Source organism: Mirounga angustirostris, unplaced genomic scaffold (genome assembly GCF_029215605.1).
Source record: "Mirounga angustirostris isolate CCGP_5_RB_7025 unplaced genomic scaffold, mMirAng1.0.hap1 SCAF_4, whole genome shotgun sequence".
NCBI lineage: Eukaryota > Metazoa > Chordata > Mammalia > Carnivora > Phocidae > Mirounga > Mirounga angustirostris.
The window spans coordinates 170735255-170746575 of NW_026991712.1; the positions used below are offsets into that span (position 1 = coordinate 170735255).

General features: G+C 46.4%; 1 long non-coding RNA gene and 1 pseudogene across 3 annotated transcripts; one reads left to right on the forward strand and one right to left on the reverse strand.

The window, feature by feature from the left end:
- Positions 1-2113: 2113 nt before the first annotated feature.
- On the reverse strand, positions 2114-7532 carry LOC123858429 (uncharacterized). Of its 3 annotated transcripts, XR_010411045.1 has the most exons (5): positions 7429-7532; positions 4215-4380; positions 3772-3867; positions 2962-3029; positions 2114-2453 (listed from the first exon to the last, which is right to left on the reverse strand). It is a non-coding gene; the product is annotated as an uncharacterized LOC123858429 (long non-coding RNA). The 3 variants fall into 3 exon arrangements; XR_010411044.1 differs by lacking the exon at positions 7429-7532 and having other exon boundaries at positions 4215-4562; XR_006794157.3 differs by lacking the exons at positions 4215-4380; positions 7429-7532 and having other exon boundaries at positions 3772-3969.
- Positions 7533-9703: 2171 nt separating this feature from the next.
- On the forward strand, positions 9704-9831 carry LOC123860563 (U4 spliceosomal RNA; annotated as a pseudogene).
- The last annotated feature ends 1490 nt before the right edge of the window (positions 9832-11321 follow it).

The window sequence follows — 11321 nt, forward strand, 5'->3', positions numbered from 1 at the left end:
AGGGTCCTGGGATCGAGCCCCGCATCGGGCTCCCTGCTCAGCGGGAAGCCTGCTTCTCCCTCTCCCACTCCCCCTGCTTGTGTTCCCTCTCTTGCTGTGTCTCTCTCTGTCAAATAAATAAAATCTTTAAAAAAAAAAATGTGCTGCAAGGGGTGCCTGCATGGCTCAGTGGTTTAAGTGTCTGGCTCTTATTTCAGCTCAGGTCATGATCTCAGGGTTGTGGGCTCAAGGCCCGAATTGAGCTCCCCAGCTCAGCAGGGAGTGTGCTTGAGATTCTCTCTCCCTCCCCCTTTCCCCATTTCATGCTTGTGCACGCATGCTGTCTCTCCAAAATAAATAAATAAATCTTAAAAAAAAAGACTTAATGAAAATTTAATGTCAATGGAAAAAATAAATTGTCAATGACACTATCAGCTGACATGACTGAAAAATGCCAGTTATGTGCCACCTCAGCTTAATCAAAGAACATGAGAAAACTAACTGCATCATAAGTTCTTTTTTTTTAAGATTTTATTTATTTGACAGAGCACAAGCAGAGGGAGCAGCACGCAGAGGCAGAGGGAGAAGCAGGCTTCCCACTGAGCAGGGAGCCCGATGCGGGACTCGATCCCAGGGTCCTGGGATCATGACCTGAGCTGAAGGCAGACACTTAACCGACTGAGCCACCCAGGCGTCCCTGCATCTTAGTTATAATCATATCATTAGAGCTACCACTTTTGCCTGCATTCGTGTTGTCTAGTGCCTTATTTTATAAGCATCTATTGTTACACAGCACAGAGGCTTCTTTCATGTGGTCAACCAAGTATAGTTTAAGTTCAATGGCTTCCTTGTTTACTTAATTTTGTTTCATTCTATTTTCTTTTGGAGATATTTAGTATAGTATAGTCAGTAATATTTTGCCTTTATCCTTCAGGGTATATTTAATTTAATTTTTTTTATTTTTAAAGATTTTATTTATTTGAGAGAGAGGGAGAGTGCATGAGGGGTGGGGAAGGGGCAGAGGGAGAAGCAGACTCCCCACTGAGCAGGGAGCCTGACACAGGGCTCAGATCCCAGTACCCTGAGATCATGACCTGAGCCGAAGGCAGATGCTTAACCAAGGCAGATGTTTAACCGGCTGAGCCACCCAGGTGCCCCCAGGATATATTTTAAATAAGGGCATGGGTTAATGCCTTCACCAACAGGTCTATTTAAATAGTCTACTCATAAATAAATAAATAAACAAACTACTCCAGACCTATAAAGTGAATATGAATTCCCAATGAAATGTAAATACTTGCATGCTGATTTAATAAATGTGTGGCTTTGGTGTACATAAAAAAATATGTATTGATCATCAGACTTAATTTTTTTCAGGAGCTGTGAAAACATTAAATGACAAGAAAAGTTCTTGCAAATGAAACGTTAGGACTGTTAGATTTAGCTTTATTGTTGTTTGTACCAAAATATTTTCCCAAGAAATTAATTTCTAAAATGATCATAGATATCAATCAAAAGTAGTACTTCAAAAACAAAACAACTAACAAAAAGAGGTCTTCTTTTGATTTTGTGAAAGTTCCACCTCTGCCAGCTTACAAAGCCTGTCCTGTTTCCTGGTCCATACACCTACTTCTTGCACTCAACTGTCCTTTCTGTAAGGTCCAAAGACTGTGTCTTATGTACTGTTGAATCCCCAGGGCTTAACACAGGAACTGGTACATAGTAGATTCCAACCCATTTTTGAATGGATAAATGATAGTAGCAAACATTGCTCCCTATATCCACCTCTACTAGGAAGGTGGGGGGGTGCTTATGAGGTCAGAAATAATTAATAGGCAGGATAATAACATATGGAATCATTTAATCCTAATTCTGAAATTGAATAGCTCTTGACCATTCTGCAGAAGAAAGGAGACAGTTGGCCAGTTGGCCAATGCCCAGGAACCTTCCCTAGAACCAGTCATACAGTCCCGGTGTTGAAGCAGAGATCATCTGGTCAAAGTCTTTCACATATAGGGGAACCAGAACCTATAGAGAATAAAGTGACTTCTCACATATATACATATCCCGTTCCTCATAAAGCGCTGAAGCTTTGTAGTCAGAATACACAGAAAAGGAGAGTCAAAGTAGAATTCCTTGCTGTTTATTGGCCATTCTTTTTGCCCAGCCCCCTACCACATTGAGCGGCCCAATCCTGCCCTTGGACGAGTTCCAGAGATGGGAAGGGATGGTGGGATGAGGAAGCACAGCTTGAGGCTCAGCAGCCACATTTCTTACCAGATAGTAGTTCGGACACGCAGGGGTTCCATCTCACTCCCTAACAAAAGGACAGACTATTTCTCTCCCTAAATCTTCTTCCACTCCACCCTTACCTCAATGAAACTAGAAGCCAAGGGCTAGAGTTGGGGGAAATATCTGGGCAGGATTTTATCTCAGCATCAAGCCTATCAGAAGAAAAATAGTCATCCAGGCTCCTGCAGGAAAGAAAGAAATGATTACAAATAGGATTCGGTGGCTTTGGGAGCCTGGGAAACTTTTTAGGCTTAGATATTCCACTTTGTGGGATTATTTAGTAATCCATTCATGCATTCTTTCAACAAAGCTTTCCTGGGGCCCACTGTCCCAACTGGGGTCTGACAGTCCCTCCCTTAAATTGGGGGGAAGGCAGATGGAGTACAGGGATGAAATGCACTCTCTAGTTCAATGGGGACCCCACTCAGCCCCCCTCGCTTATTACCTGCCTGGCCCTAACCCCTACTCTAAGTCATTTCTGGATAGTCTCAGGTTCTGATGAGGTGTAAAACTCCAACTGTGACTACCAACAACCCCACAATGACAACTCTGCCATGTACTGCTGAGTAAGCTTGAGACTTGGAGAGGGTAACTGACTTCTCCCAAGTCACACAGAGTTGAGCAGAGAGAGAATCCAAGACCAGCGCCAGCCAGAACCCAGTGTGCACCCCCAGACCCTGGGGCACCTACCAGAATTTCACACCAATCAGTCCCTGTGCACCAACCTGCCAAACACCGGCTGCTGGAGGCATTGGACTCTGAAACCACATAGAAAGAAAGATTGAGCTTGAGGAACCATCCTGACAGGATTCCCATTGTTTCATCAAGATTGAGAGAAAGGGCCGACCCTTTGTTGAAGCAAGGCCTCAGAAGGGTGTGATGATGACCCTTTTACCTCTAATTAGAATGGATTTACTAAGATAGGCTTTCCCCGGAGGGTCAGCTCTTTGGAAGACTCTTAGGGAAGAGAAAGAAGAGACTATTCCAGATCGGCAAGGAGAATATACAAAAGCAGGGTGGCACAAGGGACAAACAGACTAGGAGAAGAGTGAACTGGTGTGGCAGGAAAGGTGGGAATGGGAGGAGAGGAGTAGAAGTTGAATGAGAACAGGATCAGTGAGGGGAGGGGACCCCTCCAGAGCAGAGGAGAAGCTGAGGATATAGATTTGGGGAGGATATGGACCTGGATTGAGGGAAGAGTGTAGGACAAGAAGGTAGGAGGGATCTCAGAGCAGGTTAGTGGGAGGCTCTGCGAGAGGAGTCAAGGAGGGCGCCTGGGTGGCTCAGTCGTTAAGTGGCTGCCTTCCGTTCAGGTCATGATCCTGGGGTCCTGGGATCCAGCCCCGCATTGGGCTCCCTGCTCCGCGGGGAGCCTGCTTCTCCCTCTCCCACTCCCCCTGCTTGTGTTCCCTCTCCCGCTGTGTCTATCAAATAAATAAATAAAATCTTAAAAAAAAAAAAAAAAGAGGAGTCAAGGAGGCCCCTAAATGACCCAGTTACCGCTTATCCGGTTGGGCCCAAACACCATCCAGCCCGGGCCGCTCTCCAGGAGCTCTTGCGCCGGGATCTCCCAGGGGACGTCTTCTGCCTACAGGTCTGCGGGGGACATAGTATAAGGGTAGCGACGTCCGTCCCAGCTCCAGCCAGGGAAGGCCTTTGCCGGAGACACCAGGGAGCTAGGTGTGTTCCCCAAAATCCCGCCCCTTAGGGCAATCCACCGGCCCCTTCTCTACAAGCCCCACCCTCGGTTCCGCCCCTGACAAGATAGGCCAATCCCCAGCTCCTCCGTCCTCCAGGCCCCTCCTTAGTCCCGCCCCCAGGGTGGTGGCATTGGTACAGTGATAGGCGTCTGGCTACCCAGTGGCGGTCCCCAGTGGCCGCCCCCAGCGGCGCCAGGCGGAGGCTGCCGCGACTGCCTGGAGACCCCAGGGCTGCCTGCTTACTGGCTGGCACGGGTATCCCTCCCGCTCGTCACACAAAGTCACTCGGCTGTGCAGGTAGAACGTGTCGTTGGTCACGAAGTGGAACGGGTTGAATGAAGGCCAGCGTCACTGGCAGAGAGGCCCCGTTGGCTCGCAGGCCCTGAGCAGCTGGTTGCTGGCTGGGCAGCTTGGGGGGAGAGGCAGAGTCACTCACTGTTTGGAGTCCTGGCTTGGGCCGGCTATGTGGACGCAGGAACATTGATTTCCCCCCTTTTCGCTGGTGCTGTTTGAGTGTAGATGCTGCGTCTTGTACTGAGAACTTTACATGCATTATTTCATTTCATCCTCACATCAATCCTAGGAGGAAGACTATATATACTTTTGTCCCCTTCCCCTTTCTTTCTCTCTCTCCCTCTCTCTCTCCCCTGACTCCTTTCTTTCCTCCCCTTCCTTCCTTCCTTCCTTCCTTCCTTCCTTCCTTCCTTCCTTCCTTCCTCTCTCTCTCTCTCCCTTCCTTCCTTTTTCTTTCTTTCTTAAAGTTTGCTTGACTGGGCATAGTTTATCAGTCATCACTTATAACAAGAATTGCTCCAAACTGAAAAAAAGAAATCTCAGTTATTGGTGGCAGTGTAGGGATTGGTGTGCAAACTCTGACAGACATAGAAAATTCTGAGCTAAGGGATTAGGAGATAGTGGTCTGAACTGTCCACACTATTGTCATGGTGACTTTTTCTTGAGGTGACAATAACTTAAATGTAACCCCTTCACTATAACCAGTAATATTTGGATAGGCCTGTGCGATAGAGTCCATGGCAGAAAGAAATTCTTACTATGGTCCTTGGGAGAATTAGGGAACATGAGTGAACAAAACAGACCAAAACCTCCTATTCTCTTGTGGGTAAGGGGAGACAGTAAATAACTTAATTTTAATTTTTTTTTAATTTTTTAAATTCAATTAGCCAACATATAGTACATCATTAGTTTCAGATGAATAACTTAATTTTTAAAAAAGCAAATGAGGGGCACCTGGGTGGCTCAGTCGTTGAGCGTCTGGCTTCGGCTCAGGTCATGATCCCAGGGTCCTGGGATCGAGTCCCACATTGGGCTCCCTGCTCCGCCAGAAGCCTGATTCTCCCTCTCCCACTCCCCCTGCTTGTATTCCCTCTCTCACTGTGTCTCTCTCTGTCAAATAAATAAATAAAACCTTTTAAAAAAAATAAAAATAAAAAATAAAAAAGCAAATGATCTCGTATAATATGGCATATATTTAGGAGGTGATACATAGAAGAAAGAAATTGATCTAGAATGGATGAGTGGAGGGTAGTTGCAATTTTAAATAGCATGGGCAGGCTAGGCTTCATTGAAATGGTGACATTTTAGCAAAGACTTGGAGGAGATGAGAGTTTTTCCTATGGGTATCAGGGAGTTGAGGGTTTCCAGAATGAGAAACCAGCCAATGCAAAAGTCTAAGGGACAGCAAATTACTTACCCACTGAGTTACCTGTCTGCACAGACGCTACCTCCTTGTGAGCATTAGGGAATCACCTGTCTAATCTCTGTCTCTTGTACTCCCTGAGGCCCATTTAGTCTTTTTACCCCCATGGTCTTTATTTCCGGGGCTCAAGCTCACCATCAGTAAATCCATTCCAGGTTCCACCTTGATTGACCCCCCCCCTTTTTTTTAAAGGAAATGAGGACAGAAGTTAAGTGGGTTGCTGAAGTCTCTTCAGCAGCCCCGAGGCCCATTTAGTCTTTTTACCCCCATGGTCTTTATTTCCGGGGCTCAAGCTCACCATCAGTAAATCCATTCCAGGTTCCACCTTGATTGACACCCCCCCTTTTTTTTAAAGGAAATGAGGACACTGAGGCTCACAGAAGTTAAGTGGGTTGCTGAAGTCTCTTCAGCAGCCTGGCTGCTGTGTCCACCCACACCTTTAATCACTAGGTTCTCTTTCCTTCTGACAATAGAAGAATTACATGCTAGGATAGATTTGTGGTGTTTCAGGACCCAGACTCTGGAGCATGAATAGACCAACGGCTGTGTCCTTGGTCATGTTATTTAAACTCTCTGAACCCTCTCTAATCCCCTCATCTGTAAAGTGGAGGAAATAATACTTCCTAGGGCTATTTTCAGGAATTGGTGAGGTAATGAATGATTCACTGTGCTCTGTGAAGATTTGTTAATATTAATGAAATACAACCAGCTCCTAACCTAGACCACAAGCTGTTGAAGGTAAGGACTTGGCCTTACTTATCTCTGTGTCCCCAGCATTTAGCAAGGTCTGACACTTACCAGTTGTGTGAACCGAGCCTCAGTTTCTCCATCTATAAAATGGGAATAAAAATTATCTCATACAGGGGTGCCTGGGTGGCTCAGTCGGTTAAGCGTCTGCCTTCGGCTCAGGTCATGGTCCCAGGGTCCTGGGATCGAGCCCCACATCGGGCTTCCTGCTCGGCGGAGAGCCTGCTTCTCCCTCTCCCTCTGCCTGCCTCTCTGCCTATCTGTACTCTCTATCTCTCTGTCAAATAAATAAATAAAATATTTTAAAAAAATTATCTCATACAGTGGGTTGTGAGGCTTAAATAAGTTAATATATGTGAAGTGGGGTACCTGGGTGACTCGGTCAGCTAAGCCTCCGACTCTCGGTTTCTGTTCAGGTCATGATCTCACGGTTGTGAGATTGAGCCTCACACTGGGCTCTATGCTCAGTGCGGAGTCTGCTGCAGATTCTCTCTTTCCCTCTCCCTCTGCCCCTCTCCTCTCTCTCTCTCTAATAAATAAATAAAATCTTAAAAATATATATATATATATGTGAAGTAATTTGAACATGCCTGGCATGGAGTAAATGCTATGTCAGTATTAGCGATTAAATGTCATGCATGTCAAGTATATTACATAGTGTAGAGCACTTTGAAATGTCAGTTTTATTTTTGTTTTTTACATTTATCATTGCAGGCCCTCAATAACTGTTTGAGGAAAAAATAAAAGGAATGAATGTCATTTACTGGCTGTAATCTTGGGAGAGAAACCAGCCCTAACTTCCTTATGCCCTAATTTACTCATCTGCAAAATGGGAATGAGAATACTACTTGCATTCATTCAACAAACGTTCACCCAGCACTTACGTTCTCCCAGTGCTTATGTACCAGGGATAGAGAGGAAAGTCACAGGATCTGTGCTCATGGGTACGAAAGCAGCCTGCTAGGAGGTTACCGTGGCCTGACAGACACTTACTTCTCCTTCACAAAGCGGTAGGTGGACTTAACAGCACCAGTCCCGGAGATGTTGCTGCTGGCAAGGACCTCACTGGCCACCGAGGCAAATCTGGCTGGATCAATGCCTGTGGCTCTGAGGACCACATAGAATGGCTTGCCAAGAGGAGTTGGTCTGTTCTCAAGTACAGTTGAGAGCTGAGGGTCCGTGAAGATGCCCAGCACAACAACAACATCCCCAGTGCCCAGACCATGGATGGTTCCATATCTAGAGAGAGACGAGAGTGAGACTTTCACCATGAAGCCACAGAGGGAGGGATACTCACTCACCTTCTGCCTGGCACCCAAGGTCACTGAGCTCTGGTAGCTAAGCTTCGTCCTGGACTTCCTGAAAAATGAGGGGCCACCTAGGACCCTTGAAGCCATTCAAGCCAACCTACCCCGTGGCAATTTACATAAACAACCCATAATGCATTACTTCATGGAAGCATCTGTTTTCTTCCACTGATGCTTTGAGTTTCAACCTAAGACGTACCTATGATTGGTGGTTGGGCGTGGGGGGCCAACATCCTGAGAGTGACGACTCCTTTTGCCTGGATTAGATGTAGCAATGAGAACTCTGGAAGCTTCACAGGGCCCAGCCTGAGAGGCAGCTGATAGAAAAGAACTCATGGGAAGACCACTGGGTTAGACTGGATCTGGCTGACATTCACCACCAGAGGGTATGTGCAGCTGAAGCTGAGCCTTGTACAGTCAGTCCTGATGAAGCCAGGGTGAATCTGCAGGAGGGGCATCTCCAGAGAATGAAGGGTGTAGCTGTTGTTGGTCTAGAAAAAAGCAGGGAGGCAGCCATTACCCTCACATCTCCAGGAGAAACACCTTCTCCTGTCCTCATTGGCTGCAAGTTGTTTATTTAAATAAAAGCAATGGCTGAAGTGAGGTGCCTGGGTGGCTCAGTCGGGTAAGCGTCCAACTCTTGGTTTCAGCTCAGGTCATGATCTCAGGATCATGGGATGGAGCCCTGTGTCCCGCTCGGCGGGGAGCCTGCTTGAGATTCTCTCTCTTCCTCTCCCTCTGCCCCTCCCTGCACTCGCAGGCTCTCTCTTTCTCCCCCTCTCTGTAAAGAAAATAAATAAATAAATAAATACATCTTTAAAAAAAAAAAAACGTAATGGCTGAGCATGAGCTGTGCGTCAGGTACTGGGGCCTGATCACAACTCTCTGAGGAGAGTTCTGTTTATTAGTTCCCATTTTACAGAAGAGTAAACTGAGGCTTAGAAAGTTAAAAGACTTGCCCAAAGCAAGTAACAGAGCCAGAGTTCAACATTTCTCTGATTCCAGAGCCCATGTTCTTCACCTGTGTGCCAGTGGTTCTCAAATTTCAGTGTGCATTTTAGAATCCCATGGAAAATAATCACCGGAGTGCTTGTTAAAATTGCCAAGTCCTGACCCCTACCCCAAGATTTAGATATCTTTTTGGTATTTTATTGTTTCCAGAGGATTTTTTTTTTTAGAGAATCACAATGAGGTGTTTTATTGATATAAATACTGCAGTTTGTTACAAAGAACACTGATGGAGAGTTCTGGGGGCATAGTTCTGGGGACTTAGTTATTGTACACTAAAACTGCCAATTCTGTCCCATGACCTAAACAAGACACCCCATGATTCTCTGGGTGGCAGAGCTAGAGATAATGGTAGACACTAGGAGGAAGTAAATCACCCCTTTAGGACAAAGTCTGGTTTTCAAAGTGATCTCAAGAGCCCTAGAGCCTCCCTTGAAGGGGCATGAAGCCCACCTACATGTTGGAGAGAAGCTGATTCATCAGGGAATCCTTCCTCCTCCTCCATTCAATCAGAGCTGCCCTGTTTTTATACATTTGTTTTTATATTTAGGTTTTATGTAAGATCTCTTCCAAAGAAGGGAGGTGGCAGCATCAGTGAGCAGTTAGGAACACAAACCAGCTCTGTTAATAACTGTATAACTTGGGAAAAATCTGTCCACTTCTCTGAGACTTAGATTGTTCATCTGTAAAATGGGAATGTCACAGGATTTTTGTGAAGATTTAATGATAGTGCATAAAAAAGACTTCGATGGGGCACCTGGGTGGCTTGATTGGTTAAGCGTCTGCCTTTGGCTCTTGGGGTCCTGGGATCCAGCCCCACATCAGGCTCCCTGCTTAGCGGGAAGAAGCCTGCTTCTCCCTCTCCCTTTGCCCCGCCCCCTGACTGGTGCTTGCTCTATCTCGCTCTCTCTCTCAAATAAATAAATAAAATCTTAAAAAAAAAAAAAGACTTTAGCTTTGCACAGTGGCAGTATCGTAGCCAATGAGGTTTATCCGAGGCGCGATTATTGTTAATTGAAAAAAAAAAAAAAGACTTCGACCCACTTCCCCTGGCAAGAAATTAATAAATATTGGTTGTGATTGCAGTTGTTATTATTTTAAAGGGTTGTGTGGCTGTCAGGTTTGGAAACCAATATCCCAGTCCATCAAACATGGTATCATTTATAAGGGTGTTCCTAGTCTGATGGAGGACAACGTGGTCTTTTCCCCAAAAAAGACTTGACTCCATTCCAAAGAATTATTCCTCAGTCAAATAGATGTAAAATTATGACTGGTGCCCAATCACCCATTTCTCAGTCCTCGCCACACCACACCCCTCCCCCACAGACTCCCCCATTCTTATCAGGCAGCCCCTCCCAGCTTGCTTACAGAGAGGCACAGTCCACAAGTACCCTCCGTCTTCTCCATCATGAACACCTGCACAGGGCGCCCTCTATCTTGTTGACACTGGGACATCCTTAGAAGGTACCTTCCCTCAGGATCCAGTGGTGAGTCTTCAGGAAGCGGCTGCTCAGGACCACCTCAGTTGTCTGCGCAGGGCCACCTACACCAGGGACAGATCTGCAGGAGGACCAGAGCCAGTGCAAGGGCTCCTGGGATGATAATATAGAAAAGGGTACTTGTTCTAATCTGGGTAGAGGAGACGTTGCGGGGATATTAGCCCAACCCACCATGACTCCCTTAAACGAAGACTCCCCTCATAGGACGTGAGACCCTTACACCATGATGGCCCTGGGGGGCCCCAATCCCTGGCTTCGGCTGACCCACTCACAATCTCTCCCAGGAGCTGAACCTAAATTAAGAAGGTGGTATAAAGCTTGAGATTCTGAGACAGCCATTCTCTGTCATGTGTGCTGAGAGGTGGGGGAGCCAGTGTGTGGAGAGAGGAAGCAAGCAGGTGCAGGTACGGAATGGGAGAGAGAGATGCAACTCCCTGGTTCCTGCCACTTTCCCAGTCCAAGTCCTAGTCCCTGGAGAACCTGGTTGGAGCCTATCCTTGGCCTCTAGGAGACACCTTTTTTTTTTTTTTTTTAAGATTTTATTTATTTATTTGAGAGAGAGAGCACAAGGGGGAGCGGAAACGGACAAGCAGACTCCCCGCTGAGCAGGGAGCCCGACATGGGGCTCTATGTGGGGCTCCATGGGCGTGGGGCTCAATATGGGGCTCGATGTGGGGCTCTGACATGGGGCTTGATCCAAGGACCTTGACTTAACTGACTGAGCCACCCAGGCACCCCCGGGAGACACCTTATAATAAATCCTCCTGTCTTCCCTGGGCAGCCCAGTTGGGTTTCTGTTACTTGTCTGGCAAGGTTATTGTTAGAGATACTAATTTGTTTTCTTCTTTGATTTCCCTCTCATTCCAACAGGTAGCCTGGGCCTTGGAGTTTTTGAAGGGCCTAAACTGTTTGAAGTCAAGGGCTCTTTCTGTCTCTTAAAGGTCGAATCTGAAGAGACAATGCTGGGGTGCTAGGCTGTTGTAGTCAATGGAGTGTGTGGCTCTTGATCTCAGGGTTGTGAGTTCAAACCCCACGTTGGTTGTAGAGATTACTTAAAAATAAAATTTTTTAA